The sequence below is a fragment of the Saccopteryx leptura genome, chromosome 4 (assembly GCF_036850995.1).
Source record: "Saccopteryx leptura isolate mSacLep1 chromosome 4, mSacLep1_pri_phased_curated, whole genome shotgun sequence".
Classification (NCBI taxonomy): Eukaryota; Metazoa; Chordata; class Mammalia; order Chiroptera; family Emballonuridae; genus Saccopteryx; species Saccopteryx leptura.
Window position 1 is genome coordinate 101,747,490 of NC_089506.1, and position 17,263 is coordinate 101,764,752.

Consider the following 17,263-nt stretch of genomic DNA (forward strand, 5'->3'; position numbering starts at 1 on the left):
GAGCTAGATGTTTACATACTAAAATTAAAGAAATTTTCTTTGCATCTTTATTTTTTTACTTTTTGTAGTAAGACTATATTCTTGCACTATGAGGGTTTATTGAAAAAAACACGTTTAAAAAAACACGTTTAAAGGGCTAAATGCAATATAGCAATTGGTGCACTTAACACAGTGCTGACACATCATAGGCCCTAATAAACTTTAAATATTATTATTTTCATTTAAAAATGAAAGTTATTGACAAAGAAGAGCAGGACCTGATGGTGGTTTGTGATATACTGAAAATTAGAAGCAGACTTTGGGTTGGAAACTTTATTTTTTAGTTGATCCACTCCCAAACTATAATTTATAAATCATTTGTTTTACTTGGTACTTTCAGATAGGTATTATTCCAAAAAATGAGTTATAAAAATATGATCTGTGATCCAATCCACTTTTAAAATGCTGAGTTATAGCATGTATAGTAGTGTTTTTTTTTAACAGGAGTTGTCAGAGCTATAAAATTCTATTATGCATTATGAATCTCAAAGAGAGAAATATTGTATGAAGCACTCTTCATAATCTCTCTCTCAAGCACCTTTAGAAACTTCTCTTCCACAAAATCCTTTTAAGAAACCCTTCTCTAGACCATAATACAGATAACAAATATCACAATATCTATTTACTGACTCAGAACAAATTGTGAGTTTTTATACCAGGTTTTTGTGACACTTAATGGATAGTGCATTCTCTCTTTCCCCCCCTTTAATATGTCTGGAACAAATTTCAAGTATAAACACTGATTTTTCTGCCAGTGAAGGAAAGAGGCCTTTTCTGCCTATGCCTCATGTGACTTTGGGTTCGCATTGATTAATGGGTGGAAAATATGAGGCATTTCAAGTTGTTTCTCAGCATTGAAAAACTGAGAGCCAAACAACAAAGGGAAGGCATGGAAAATAATAGAAGGAAGAACAAGACCCCTGAGGTCCTTGTTCCTGCTGATATTACCACACAACCAAGGACCCTGCTGATTGGGAAAAAATACACTGCCAACTGTAACTGAATAAAAAGTGTTTATTGCACATGCTTGGACTGCATAAAGGAAAGCTCAGGGGAATCAGAAGATATCAAAAAAAATATGCAATTGCTTAGCTGTAAACTATTAACGAGTGTATACATGCTAACTATCTCCTTCTTCACCTTTATCATCTGTCAGTTGCACCATGTTTGCAGAGAGCTATTGTCCCTGCATTCTTCATCCATTTGAAAATATGCCATTCAAACTTGTTTGTCCTCACAGCACCAGCTAACCAAAGGTCAGGCGTGGGAAACAAAGGGAGACAGACCAAGACTCCTGATGTCCGAGTTCCTGGGGACTGTTAGCATCTTCAGATAAGTCATCCTCAGGGTAAAAAGACTTTGAAGGCACAAATCACAAGCTGGAGATGCAGAATGGGGACTTGTGATTTATTCAGAAAGTATTCTTTTCATTTGTAACATTGGGGTTGGCATAGTTTTGCTTCTATAGTATGTCAACTGAGTTTGACTTAGAACATTTTAGATTGTGGGGAAGCAGGGAGTTCTTACCTCCAAGAGCTGTATACAAAGCAGAGGACTCTCTAGAGGTGAGACATGATCTTTTTTTTAAAGCATCTAGAAGGAGAAGATCTCTTTGGTGACATCAAAAGGGCTTCCTCATTTTAATCCATAGGGAAATTCAGTTGAATAAAAGTATCTTCACTGCCTGAAATTATACATAATTTTTTTCTCTCAATTGCATTAAAAGCAATAAAAATTAAAAATGTGGATTCTTTAATTTTTTAAGCATAAAACTGCCAACGAAAGTCAGTCTTCCCTGACCTTTGCTCTGAGCTGGTGTGATGTATCAGAGGCACTAGTGAGAGGTGGTATATGGGTTACTGTTCAGGTCCAGGAAACTCTGGGCTCTGATAAAAGCTGAAATTGATCATTCAATTAATGACAGGTGACAGAGCCTGGAATATGTCTTCTGCTGTCCTATACTTGTTAAAAGTGTTCATCTGTGCCTTCTTGCTACCCATGAAAGTGACAGTGAATAATGGCTATCCATTACCAAAAAAGCACAATGCAGTGCAGTAATGATGCTTGAAGCTTCCTGCAATGCTGGAATTTATAGATATCATTAAAGATAAATTCACCAGCTATGCCAATGGCTGCTGATGGCTCTTCTCCTTTGGTAGGTAAAACTCTTCATTGTTAAATAGTAGTAGACTAAGTCATATGTCACAGCCTTGAGCATTTCTGTAGTTATTTTACTTTAACACTTGTATCATTAGCATCGAATTCATTTTACAGATGGGAAAACCAAGGCTATTCTACCAAATCACTATTCAGAATAAATTAGAGTATTGCAACTGAGATCACCAGCTTAATTCCAGATTTGAAATGAAGCCCTCTGACATTTGTTAATATGACAGAAACAAGTAGAAATTATTGGTTAATGAATTGGATTGGAGTGGAAATGGGGTTCCATTAATCACAAACTCTAGGGCACTTGTTTCATCCATCAAATTCAAGAACAAGCAACAACATGATAAATTATTAAAAGGTAGATTTGGCCCATGTTTCTCAGTATGTGGTTTGGGGCCACATGGGGAATAAGCAAGTGTTTTCTTAGAAGAAAGGGGAAAAAAATCAAAGCTTGCAAACATGAAAGCAAAACATTCAAATCCAAGACCTTTGAGTCTTGAGACTCAAGAGCTTAATACTCATTTTCAGTGTGTTTGTGTGGGGGGCATCCAAAGCAGGGAGCAAATTCAGACACCACTCTAAGTGCTCTACGACACTCCCCTCCTCTCATTTCCCTCAATTCCACCCAGAAGTTATTCAAGGACCTGATAGTTTTCTCCTACTTACAGAATCTGTGAGAACCCCAGAGGGAAATGGAAATAGCTGAAGCACACTCAAAGCCCAGAACCCATGGAGAGGGACTCCTTGGAGGATTGTTCTTCCCAGTGCTGTCACTTGAGTCTTTCTCTTTGGTATGTGCCAGATCAGTCAGTTAGAATAAAGACTGGATTAAGCTTCTGGCTATTTCCTCTGAAGAAAATTCATAAGATGAATTCTGAGATACAAATGATGTGACTTTTCCCAAGACACTCCCCCTCTGGGACTTTATTTCTTTATGGGTAATGGGAGGTTAGAAAAATTAAGAACAGGATCCCGAATCATAGACTATGAGCCCTTGATTATCTGATGGCTCAAGTGCCTCCCTGTTTCACACTTGTAATGGGATATAAAGTACAGCACAGGGAATATATTCAGTAATACTGTAAGACTATGTGTGGTGCCGGGTGGGTACTAGACTTATTGGGAGGATCGCTTTATGAGTTATATATGTCTCATCACTATGCTGCATACCTGAAACTAATATAATATTGAATGTCAACTCTCTTTGAAAAATTTTTTAAATTTAAAAAAATAAATCTTCATGAATATATAAGTAACTTATTATTAGAATTTTATTTTATTACATCTTTAAATCCATGTATATTATCACACATAAAGGTTGTATGGTATTTTTGTGTCAGCAGCATTGGCATTAAGCAAAGTCATGGTTCTTACGTAGTCTTTTGTTTTATAAATTCTTAAGATGGTGATTTCAAACAAATCAGAAATACAGAAAATCACATAAAACAACAATGTCCTGAACATCTACCTTTCCTTTTTTGACAATTTTGATTATGACAATTGTGAATTATTGTTCATAGCTTTGAAGTAGGGTAAGTCATCTATCTCCTATCTTCTTTACACATTTACAAAACGCAAGATTCTATTCCAAATAAGAAAACAGATCTCTCCACTTTGCCAACTGTTGAAAGTATAGGCAGACTCAATGATAATGACATGTGGCAAAACCTTACATTTAAGCTTTCTGCAAGAAGAATTCACCATTTACACCTCATATAATCTATGAACTGCATTACAATTGGATACCATAATCAAATTTCTTACCAGACCTTAATAGATAGGAACTCAATTTATTTTTTTAAGTTAAGCTTCACCCCCCCCCCAATTAAAAGACATATGGGGGGAGAAGAAGAAAAAATGTGCTGGATAAATAGCCTTATACATCTTTATAAGGTTACTATTGAAAAAGAGAGAGAGAGAGAAAGAGAGAGAAACAGCCATGAAGAGAGAAACAGCCATGAATACACGTTCCCTTTTTCTGGATATGAATTGACTGCACAGGCTGTCATCTTCACTGTGTTCTTTCTCATAGAAAAGATGTCAAGACAACTTGCCAACAGGATCTCAATCACCCTGGAGCAAAGAAGGGAGATGGCACCTCCCATCCTGGAGCTCTAGCAGGAAATAGCTTTGGAAGAGTTGCTTGGCCTCGCCTTCACATGACGCCTGATTCATATCTTTGACAGATTCAATTCTCATTGGAAGGAGAGCTCATTAGTGTTTCTCTGAATGGCCCGGTGTACAGAGAGCCACTTCTCCTAAACTTGGCCTGCTCGTCCTCATGCAGCATGTTCAAGAACAGGGATCCCGCCACGTTTGCTGGTGTTGGACAACCAGAGCCAGGAAAGTTCCCTGACCCATTTGGACTCTCACTGGAGTCAGCGTCCTACATCCTGCAAGCACTCCTGGGGTTCACAATAAATTTTCCATCCTCTCTCTTGTTTGCATTTCTCCCTGGGAAGGTTCAAATTAGGCAAGCATCAATATTTTGATGCAGTGACATGAGAAATGGCCACAGTCAGGGCTTGAAATTGCATTTTTGAAATGTTAAACTGGAGGAGGTAAGAAAAGCAAATAAAGCGAACCAAACTCCACAAAAAAAATCAATTAAAAGCCTTGAGAAGACAATTTTATAAAACAATCTCTACTAGAAAAAGCCCTCAATCTCAATATGTCAAAAACTGAACTTATCATCTTTCCTCTAAAACTTGGCCTTCTTCCTGCATTTCCAGTTTCAGAGAACGGCACCGCCGTCAGACTCACTGCACAAGCAAACACCTGGAAAGAGAGCCCTGATGTCGCTTTGCTCTTAGTCGCCATGTAGACTCTTTCAGCAAGTTCTGTTGATTTTACCTCTTCAATGCCTCTTGTATGGACTCCTCTCCATTTCTACTGCCTATGCCCTCATCCTTTATCTGGTAAAAACTGCTGGGTTGTTCACCCTCTGTGGATGCTTGCCTTCTGCTGTCCGTTTACATGCCACAGCTAGAATCATCTTTTCCAGCCATAAATCCAATAATAATATAGACCTTCTTTAACCCTCTTGACTGCTTTCTCATTGCTCTCTGGATAAAGCCCACACTCTGTAACATGGCCTACCAAATTCTCAATGTTCTGGCTTTGCCCACCTCTCCAGCCTGATTCTGAGCTACACTTCTCTTCATACACTGTGCCCTGGTCACTCAGGCCTCCTTCTAGTTCCTCAAACTCATATGCTTCTACTTCCATAGGACTTTTGCAGATGACATGATGCCAGATGTCTGATGCTCTTTGCTCCACACTTCTACCTCAACTCTCCTACTTAACCATGACTCATCTTTCGGATCTGAGGTCTCTCAAGTCTGAGATCAGATGTCACTTTCTCAGTAAAGCCGTTTTTGATTCCCCCAGCCCAGGTCAAGTACATTGTCATGAAACTGTCTGCTTTCCCTTCTGAGCACTCAACTCACTTGCAATTTTCATCCATACCCTTATTTGATTACTAGCTGTCTCCCTTACTCTAATGCAAGTTCACTACAGGCAGGGGCCATGTCTAATTCTTTTCTCACTATGGTGTTTTATCTATCATTTTTACTAGAAAATATTTCTATAATCTTCCACTGTGATTGTGGATTGTCTAGTGCTCCTTTAATTCTGTCATTTTTTTCTCTATATATTCTGAAGTTACATTATGAAACACTACTAATTTGAGACTGTTTTATCATCCTAATTGGATTGACTTTTTTATCATTTTAAAGGGTCCCTCCCCTCTTGCTTTACAATTTGCTTTGTTTGGCATTAGCACAACTGCCTGCTTCCTTTTGGTTAGGGTTTGTGTGGTATTTCTCTCTCCGTTCCTTGACTTCTGTTTTCTCTGTGTCTCTGTGTTTCAGATGCTACTCCTACAAGCATGTGTTAGTGGGTCTCGTTATTTTCTAAATACAGTCTGAAAACATACATTTTAACAATTGTTTGTATTTAATGTAATTGCTGTAACATCTGAGTTTAAATTTACCATCTTACTATTTTTTTCCAATTTATCCTGTTTAGTCTATATCCTTTTTCCCCCCTTCTTACTTTCTTTTCGATTAATCAAGTAGGCTTCACCACTTCACTGTTTTCACATCTTGGCAGTTATATAATCTTCTGGCATTCCTTCAAAGGCTATTTTAAAGATTCAGTATGAATCTGAATTTATTAAAATATAAAATAGTACTTTTAAAATTAATTCCTGGCCCTGGCCGTTTAGCTCAGTTGGTTAAGAACATCACCCCGAAATGACAAGGTTGTGGGTTCGATCCCTGGTCAGGGTACACATGGGAAACAACAGATGAATGTCTTTCTTCCCCTCCCCTCTGTCTCTATCAATAAATAAATAGAAAATTAAGCCCTGGCTGGACAGCTCGGTTGGAGTGTTGTCCTAGAGCACGGAGGTTGGTGGTTTAATTCTCTGGTCAGGGCACTTACAGAAGCAACTCGACGTTCCTGTCTCTCCCCATCACTCTCTCTCTCTCTCAAAAAAAAATTAACACTTTTAGAGTCAATATTTATTTACATATTCTTTTCCTTACTATTCTTTCCTATAACTTTTTGCTGTCAATTAGTATCACTTTTCTTCTGCCTAAAGGACACCTTGTGTAATTCCTTTAGTGTAGGTATTGATGAAAAATTCCTCCAGAAAATTATAGTACGCAAGGTTCTGGATCTAGCCAAAAATTTACAAGAAACACAGAGAAGAGAGGGACCTGCTGAACTGCATCATGATTATGAGATTACCAATATTCAGACTTTGGGAAATGCTACTGGTCAAATGGACCACGGTCTTCAACAGATAAAGCCTAGCGAGAAGAAAGGAATGGAGGGGCTCCAGTAGATTGAGAGACTTACATAATATAGCAAACATTTTCTTAAAGGACAAGTATGGAAATGCAAATTTAGATAATCAAAAGATAAACACAGAGAGAGATTACAATAAAACTATGGTAAGTGTAATGGTTGCTCTTAGGAAGGCAGTACATTGCAATGGAGATAGCACACAGAGAGACGTTTCTGAATGGCTGGCCAAGTTTTATTTTTTTATAGTGGTTGCAAGCGTGTTCACTTTAAGATAATTCCTTTTTTAGAATTAATTAATTATTAATTTTTTTCCTTAAGTGAGAAGTGGGGAGTCAGAGAGACAGACTCCCACATGCACCCAGGCTAAGATTCACCCAGCAAGCCCCATATGGGGTGATGCTCTGACCATCTGAAGCCATTCCTCTGTTGCTAAGCAACAGAGCTATATTAGCGCCTGAGGCAAGGCCATGGAGCCATCCTCAGTGCCCAGGGCCAACTTGCTTCAACCCCAGGATGTGGGAGTGGAAAAGAAAGATAAAGAGAGAAAAGGGAGGGGGGTAGGTTAGAGAACCAGACGGTCACTTCTCCTGTGTGCCTTGACTGGGAATCAAACCTGGGAAATTCACACACTGGGGTGACACTCTACCACTGAGCCAACCGTCCAAGGTCAAATTAATTTATTAAGTTATATATTTGTTTTGGGTAGTTTTTGCATCTGGGCTTTATTTTTTAAAATTTATTTATTACTTTCTTTTTTTTTTTTGTAAGAGAGAGAGAGATAAACAGGGATAAACAGGAAGGGAGAGAGATGAGAAGCATCAATTTGTAGTTGCAACATATTAATTGTTCATTGATTGCTTTCTCATATGTGCCTTAAGTGGGGGCTCACAAGCCGAGCCGGTGACCTCTTGCTTGAGCCAGCAATTTTGAGCTCAAGCCAGTGACCTTTGGATTCAAGACAGCAACTATGGGATCATGTCTATGGTCCCACACTCAAGTTGGTTACCTTGCATTCAATCTGGTGAGCCTATACTCAAGCCAGATAAGCCTGTGCTCAAGCCAGTGACAGGGTTTCAAACAGGGTCCTCAGCATCCCAGGTTGATTCTCTATCTACTGTGCCACCACCTGGTACACTGCACCATCACCTGGTCAGGCAAATCTTGGCTTATTTATAATAAAAAGATACAAAAAAAAATAAATGAAAATTTAGTAAAATTTATCTTCAATATTGAAAGACAATTTTTTATTTCCTAGTTTGGAAGGGGTATTTTATACACCTAAGATGGTGAAATTTTTCTTAAACATTCATCTATTAGCCTTATTGTTGTCCTCAAAAATAATGTGCCTCACCCCCCATCCCCCAATACTTTTAACATTTTTATCTCTGTCTTTAGTTTTCAAGTTTGATTATGGTGTGCCTTGCTATAGTGTACATGGGTTTGTCCAGCATAGGATTTATAGGGTATTTGCATCTGTGAATCGAGCCTTTCCACAGCTTTAAAAAACTCTGTTAAAATATTTTCTCTGTCTATTCTCTTTGTCTCTTCTGGCACTACAATTTTATATTTACAATGTCTCATATAATTTTTATCTTCTTTCTTTATATTTTGAATCCCCCTTTTTTTTTCCTGTGGTTGAGTCTGGATATTTCCTACTGATCTATAGTATTTTGGTTCATTTTTTTTTTTCAGCTATGCTCAATGTGCTCCTAATTTATTTATTGAATTTTCACTTTTATTTATTGTTTTTCAGTTTTAGAGTTTTCTTATTATTATTCTTTTATAGATTCCACTTGTCTGTTGAAATTCTTTATCTTGTCATCAATTTTCTTTAATATTTTTAACAGTATTTAAAGTATGTGGTTGCACAAAGAGGGACTGAGATGTCTGGCTTTGGAATGAGGGCCATTTATTTTCACTTGTGGCGCCACCAGTCCTGTGTTTGGCCTGCCCCAGCCCCCGTGTGGCATCAGCCTGCGAGATATACTAGCCTTCCCCTGCCCACTACCTGAGGCCCCACAAGCCAAGCTCTCTTCCAGCTCACAGCGGAGGGATTTCCTGGTGGCTAGCCTGGGCCCATGTTGCAACCTTTACTGAAAAACTCTCAGAAATTTCAGGCAAACTTAGGGGCTTCCAGAGACACACAGGGAGAGACTGAGTCATGTGACTTTCTGGCAGGAGTCATTTCATCAAGGACAGGCGCCACCTTCCTGTGTTCAGCCTGCCCCACACCCCACCCGCCACATCAGCGTCCAGAGATGCACAGCCCTTCCCTGCTAACTCCCTGAGGGATCTGCTGGCGACAGCCAGCCTGGGCCCGCATTACACATGCACCACCTTTTTTGTGTGAAGCTTTCCCCCCACAAGGCCAAATCTTCATCTGTTTTAACCTGATGAACTCTATTGGCCTGACCCTGCTGTCCTCCTGGGGCTCACCTCACCACAAAAGTCTGCAGGCTCCAGGCAGGTAGCAGCTGGCTTTGGTGTACCCTGACTTTTGCTGAATGATCCCAGAAGCAATGGTACAGAGTTTGAACCTGTATTAACCTGGAAAACATCCCTCTTCCCTATCTGGTGACTCACTTAGAACCTGCCTCACCCAACTCATTACTGCCCTACGCTCTTTTAGTAGCTGAGCCTAATGGGCGGCTGGCAGGTGGCAGCAGTTCTCAGGGTGCTTTGGGTCTTTTGCTGACCTGTCCCATGCGTGGCACTGGTCACAGCCAGTTTCAGTACGCAGCTTAGACACACCCACCTAGGACAAGCACCAGCTGCAACTAACCACGGATCACTTTGTAGCTCCTAAGAAGTAGCCCAGGGCCAGTCAAAGGCAGCACCTAACATTAACCTGCCCTGGAATCCCCCCAACAAGAGGCCCCAGAACCAACAAACCAGTGTTAGCTTCAAACCATAACAGAACATGACCTAACTAGCTCCACCAGTGGCACACCCAAAAAGAGGTCTGGGCACGCACCAGCCCCTGCTGGGGTGAACCCTGCTTTCTGTGGTTAGCTCCCTCCCAGCAATTCATCCTCTGTGGTTGGGGTCAAACATCACAGTCAGCTAGCCTGATGTTCAACCTTATCCACATTTGGGACATCAATCAAGATTCAACCACAGCAGGAGGACTCATGTAACCCACACAAGAGACATTTTTGGTGCACTCTGCTCAGGTGATCAGGAAGACTACACCACTGAGCCCACAGGACACACATATAAAGACACCTCACCAAAGCTGGGAGACAGAGCAGAGCTACCTAATAGAAATGAACACAATAAGGCAGCCAAAACGAGGAGGCAAAGACACATGTATCAAATGAAACAGCAGGACAAATCTCCAGAAAAAAAAAATTAAATGGAATAAAGGCAAGCAACCTACCATATACAGAGTTCAAAACAATCATTATAAGGATGCTCCAGGAATTTAGGGGAAGAATGGACAAACTCAGTAAGAACTTCAGCAAAGAGATTGTAAGCATGAAAAAGGATCTAGAAAGCATAAAAAAGAAACTGTCAGAAATAAAGAATATAATGTATGAAATGGAGAAATACTAGTAAGGATCAACAGCAGATTAGATAAAGCAGAGGATCAAATTAGCAATTTAAAAGACAAGGTAGCAGAAAACACTCAATCAGATAGCACAAAGAAAAAAGAATTTAAAAACAATGAGAGCAGTTTGGCGACTTCCCTGGCCTCCATCTTTCCTCGGGGTCAGGGAACCTCCCAGGCGGGATGCATGCTCTGTACTCAATAAAGCCTTTTGTTATTCCACAAAAAAACAAAACAAAACAAAACAAAAACAAACAATGAGAGCAGCTTAAGGCAGGGGTCCCCAAACTTTTTACACAGGGGGCCAGTTCACTGTCCCTCAGACCGTTGGAGGGCCGGACTATAAAAAAAACTATGAACAAATTCCTATGCACACTGCACATATCTTATTTTAAAGTAAAAAAACAAAATGGGAACAAATACAATATTTAAAATAAAAAACAAGTAAATTTAAATCAACAAACTGACCAGTATTTCAATGGGAACTTTGCTCCTCTCACTGACCACCAATGAAAGAGGTGCCCCTTCCGGAAGTGCGGCGGGGGCCGGATAAATGGCCTCAGGGGGCCGCATGCGGCCCGCGGGCCGTAGTTTGGGGACCCCTGGTTTAAGGGACCTCTGGGGCAGCATCAAGCACAGCAACATCTGCATCATAAGGTACCAGAAGGAAAAGCAAGTAAGCAAATGATTCAGAACCTATTTGAAGAAGTATTAACTGAGTATTTCCCTAACTCGGTGAAGGAAAAAGACATACCTCTCTAGGAAGTGCAGAGAGCCCCAAACAAAATGAACCCATGAGGCACACAAAAAACACATCATAATTAAAGTGGCAAGAGTTAAAGACAAACAAACTTAAAAGCAGCAAAAGAAAGACAAGTAGTTACCTATAAGAAAACTCCCATAAGATGGTCAGATAATTTCTCAACAGGAACATTTCAGGCCAGAAGAGATTGAAGAAAATATTCAAAGTAGGGAAAAGTAAGGACCTACAACAAAGATTCTTTTACTGAGCAAGGCCATCATTTAAAACTAAAAGGAAAACAAAGAGCTTTCCAAACAAGAAAAAGCTAAAGGAGTTCATCAACAATAAACTAGTATTACAAAAAAGTGTTAAAGGAGCTTCTTCAAGAAGAAAGAAAGAAAAAAGGAACTTAAATATAAATAATAAAATGGCAATAAATATGTTATTAATAATCACTTTTATGTAAATGGATTAAATGCTCCAATCAAAAACATAGTGTAATTGAACAGAAAAGAAAGCATGACCCATAAATATGCTGCCTACGAGAGAGACCTACCTCAGAACAAAAGACAAACATACACTGAAAGTAAAGGGATGGAAAAAGGTATTTTTTGCAAATTGAAATGAAAAGAAGTTGGAATAGCAATACATATGTCAGACAAAATTGACTTTAAAATAAGACAATAATAAGAGACAAAGAAGAACATTATATCATAAAATGATAAAGGGGTCAATCCAAAAGGAAGATGTAACCCTTACAGACTTTTATTTATTCAACATAAGAATATATAACATCTAAACATATAAAGCACCTAAATAGCCTGACCAGGCGATGGCGCAGTGGATAGAGTGTCAGACTGGGATGCAGAGGACCCAGGTTCGAGACCCCGAGGTCGCCAGCTTGAGCATGGGCTCATCTGGTTTGAGCAAAAAAGCCCACCAACTTGAACCCAAGGTCGCTGGCTCCAGCAAGGTGTTACTCAGTCTGCTGAAGGCCCGCGGTCAAGGCACATATGAGAAAGCAATCAATGAACAACTAGGGTGTTGCAACGCGCAATGAAAAACTAATGATTGATGCTTCTCATCTCTCTCCGTTCCTGTCTGTCTGTCCCTATCTATCCCTCTCTCTGACTTACTCTCTGTCTCTGTAAAAAAAAATAAAATAAAATTAAAGCACCTAAATATATAAAGCAAATATTGGTGGATATAAAGGGAGAGATAGACAGTAACACAGTAAGAGTAGATTTTAACACCCTACTGACATCAATGGATAGATCTTCCAGACAGAAAATCAACAAGGAAACAGTGGCCAGATGGATTTAATTGGTAATTTTAGAGCATTTCATCTTCAAAACAGCAAAATATACATTCTTTTCAAGTTCACATGGAATATTTTCCAGAATAGACCATATGTTAGGTCACAAAACAAATCTCAATAAATTTTAGAAGGTTGAAATTATTTCAAGCATCTTCTCCGATCACAATGATATAAACCTAGAAATCAATTACAAGAAAAAACAACTGAAAAACACATCAACATATGCAGGCTAAAAAAACAAGTTGCTAAACAATGAATGGGTTAACAATGAGATCGAGGAAGAAATTGAAAGCTACCTTGAGACAAATGAAAATGAAAACACAACTCAAAGTCTATGGGACACAGAGAAAGCAGTCCTAACATGGAAATCCTAGCAATCTAAGACTACCTCAAATAACCTAACTTTATACCTAAAGGAACTAGAAAAAACAATAAACAAAGCCTAAAGTGAGAAAGTAAGAAAATCATAAACATCAGGTGAAAATAAATAAGAGTAAAAAAAAAGTACAAAAAATAAAACCAAAGCTGTTTCTTTTTGAAAAGATAAACAAGATTCATAAACCTTAAACCAGACTGATCAAGAAAAAAAGAGGACCCAAATAAATAAAATCAGAGTGAAAGAGAAGTGACAACTGACACCCTAGAAATGCAAAGGATTATAAGAAAATACTACAACTCGATGTCAACAAACAAGACAATCTGGAAGAAATGGATAAATTTATAAAAACATATAGTCTCCCATCCAGAATCAAGAAGAAGCAGAAAATCTGAACAGACCAGTTACAATCAAGTAAATTGAAGCAGTAATCAAAAACTCCCAACAAACAAAACTCCTGAACCAAATGGCTTCACAGGTAAATTTTTACCAAACATTGAAAAAGAACAAACACTTATTCTTCTCAAACAATTCTAAAAAATTCAAAAGGAGAGAAGACTCCCATGCTCATTTTACAAGACCAACATTACCCTGATTCCAAAACCGGATAAAGATATCAGTAGGTAAAAAAATTATAGGCCAATATCCATGATTAACATAGATGCTGTACGTATATACAATGGACTGGTAGTTGGCTATAAAAACAAATGAACTCTTACCATTTGCTACAGCATGGATGGACCTAGAGGGTATTATGCTAAGTGAAATAAGTCAGACACACAAAGACAAATGCCATATGTGTTACAGTAACATAATGTTATAGTAATTAAATATATAGAAATATAGAAAAATGTGAAGTCGAATGGGAGACACCTGATTGATGGTTAGAGCTTGAACTCTACTGAGACAATATGCTTTCACATTATATATATATATATATATATATATATATATATATATATATATATATGGTCTAAAGAACAAAATAAATGAACAACAAAATAGAAACAGACTCATGGATAGAGAACAGAGTGATGGTTGCCAGACAGGAGGAAGTTTAGGGGCACGGGTGTCCCAGTAGAGCCCAAGCTCTACGTGGGTCAGGCATCCCCCATTTGACTTCCCCGTGCAGTAGGACACTCCTGCTTATCAGCAGGCTGGCAGCCTTTTCAAGACTACTCTTGAGGCAGCTATGAGGATGCTACTTATCAATGCTGAGACCAACTGCCACCAGAGGAAAAACACGACCTACACACAAGTTAGTTGCAAGAATCACACAGGCAGTTTATTACTCACTAATCCTTCTGGCGTGCCTGGGCGCAGTTTAAGGGGGCCCTATCAGCATACTCCTCTGGCTGTCCTTGGTCAGAGTGGCGTGGAGACAGTCCACAATGCTGGAGTCTGGGCGACTACTGCAGCAGGGGGGCCCCTTAGCTTTAGTAACTTTTCTGGCCTACACCTTCTAACAGGTGTCAATCTACAGGATTATCACCTCAAACCACTTTTTTGGGAGCTCCTCACGGGAGACTTTTTTATGTTAATCTACTGAAATAACACATCAAGCCACTTTTAAGATGTTCCTAGGGAAGCTTTTGTTTATGTTAACTTACAGCAGGGGTCCCCAAACTACGGCCCACGGGGGGCCGCATGCGGCCCCCTGAGGCCATTCATCCCCCCCCCCCCCAGCTGCACTTCTGGAAGGGGCACCTCTTTCATTGGTGGTCAGTGAGAGGAGCATATTGACCATCTCATTAGCCAAAAGCAGGCCCATAGTTCCCATTGAAATACTGGTCAGTTTGTTGATTTAAATTTACTTGTTCTTTATTTTAAATATTGTATTTGTTACCATTTTGTTTTTTTACTTTAAAATAAGATATGTGCAGTGTGCATAGGGATTTATTCATAGTTTTGTTTTTTTTTCTTGTGTTTTTTTTTTCTGAAGCTGGAAACGGGGAGAGACAGTCAGACAGACTCCCGCATGCGCCCGACCGGGATCCAACCAGCACGCCCACCAGGGGCGACGCTCTGCCCACCAGGGGGCGATACTCTGCCCCTCTGGGGCGTCGCTCTGCCGTGACCAGAGCCACTCTAGCGCCTGGGGCAGAGGCCAAGGAGCCATCCCCAGCGCCCGGGCCATCTTTGCTCCAATGGAGCCTTGGCTGCGGGAGGGGAAGAGAGAGACAGAGAGGAAGGAGGGGGGGGGTGGGGGTGGAGAAGCAAATGGGCGCTTCTCCTATGTGCCCTGGCCGGGAATCGAACTTGGATCCCCCTCACGCCAGGCCGATGCCCTACTGCTGAGCCAACCGGCCAGGGCCATAGTTTTTTTTATAGTTCGGCCCTCCAACGGTCTGAGGGACAGTGAACTGGCCCCCTGTGTAAAAAGTTTGGGGACCCCGACTTACAGAGTTATGACATCAAGGCCCTTCTTATCTATGTATAACTCCACACACACACTAACTGGGCCCTGCTCGAAAGTCAGAGTCTGTTTATCACATCTACACACACTATATATTAATTCCAATCCAGATGGCATAACTTTATTTAATTTACTTAATTTTAATATTATATCTTAATACTTTTATATATCTTCCATATTATTTTATATTTCTATATATTTAATTACTATAACATATTACTACAACAATGGATGAGAAAGGTGAAGGGATTAAGAAGTACAAATTGGTAGTTACAGAACAGTCACAGAGGTGTGAGGTGCAGTATAGGCAATATGGTCAGTAATATCATAATACCTATGTACAGTGCCAGGTGGGTACTGGAAATATCGGGGGGTCACTGTGTAAAGTTCATGACTGGCCATTATGCTGTACACCTGAAACTAATACAAAATAGTTTTTGAATGTAAACTGTGACTAAAATGTAAAATTAAAAAAATAAACTGATAACTTACATATCTGTATAGTATCTTTATTCTCTACGGATCTTTTTCTATTGTTTTTAAATGACTTTTGATCATTGGTTTGTCTCCTGGTAGAGTAGAATTTTTCAAACTGAATACTGGAAATTGTTCTATGAAAAATTATAGATTATTTGAGCACTGGGTTATGTGATCTTTCTTCACAGAGAATAAGGTCCAGATGGGTAGGCTAGGCATATTGCCTTGATCCCACTTAAGCCTGAAGCCGCCTGGTTTATGTGAAAGCAGGTCGGCACCTAACGTGCTTTGCTCTTAGTGTGTGGCCCTTCAACGCTCCCAGTGAAAAGCCCAGGGTGTTTCTCGGTGTCTCTAGTTCCCAGCAGGCCATGAATGTCAATTTTTGTCCCCTGAAAATGCTGAAAAGTACCTTCAGCCACGAATGAGCTTGCAGAGGCTTCGCGGAGAAAGTGGAGCTGCCTTCCGACCTTGTCTCTGTGCTTACCTTCTCCCTGGAATCTTGTTTATGAGAGCCTTTTCTGCCTGGGCCATTCTTGCGTTTCTTCAAACAGATTCTTTTTAGAATATTTTATCTAGTTTTTCCAAATTATTCTTTTTTATAGCTAAAAAAAAGCTTGTCTGTAAATAATAACTATTCATTGATCACTTACTCAGAGGCCCTGCTATTGTCTCACAGCCTTCTGTGGTCTTCCTTTATAGAACTCTCCACAATTTACAATGAATTATTTTTGTATTTGCTTGTTTGACATCTGTCTCCCCTCTAGATTGTAAGGAAACTTTATGAACCAAGAGAAATCACTATTTTGCCCATAATAGGCTCTTACTATTTTAATGAATGAATACAGGTTTTGGGGCTAAAATCTCATGTACATCCTCACTGTAACCATATAAGGCAAATATTGTTATCCATGTTTTAGAAGAGAAAAATAAAAAATTAGAGAAGCGAACAACATCCCAAGGTCACCACATATTAAATGTTCTTTAAAACTCTTCTTCTTAGACACCTAACCATTATGCTTTTGATACCCATACATGTAACCAGCCTTTTATTTTTGAGTGTGCAGACGTTCAAGTATCCTGCGATTCCTTCTTTTTACTTTCCTCTCCTTCCTTTTCACAGTCTATGCCTGACTTTTTGAGCCCGTCAGTGCTCACAAGCAAGTGAACTGAAAAAACAAAACAGTAGCTGAGCGAGGTTTACTCTCCAACACACCGAAAGAAGAGTGCACATTCCCCGGTCCTCGTGAGCTTTGGGACTTGGATTCATTCACTTTTATTGTTGTGTTGTTTTGATTTTATTTTAAAATAGGTTTATTTTTTAGAGTAGTTTTAGGTTCACAGCAAAATTGAGCAGAAAGTAG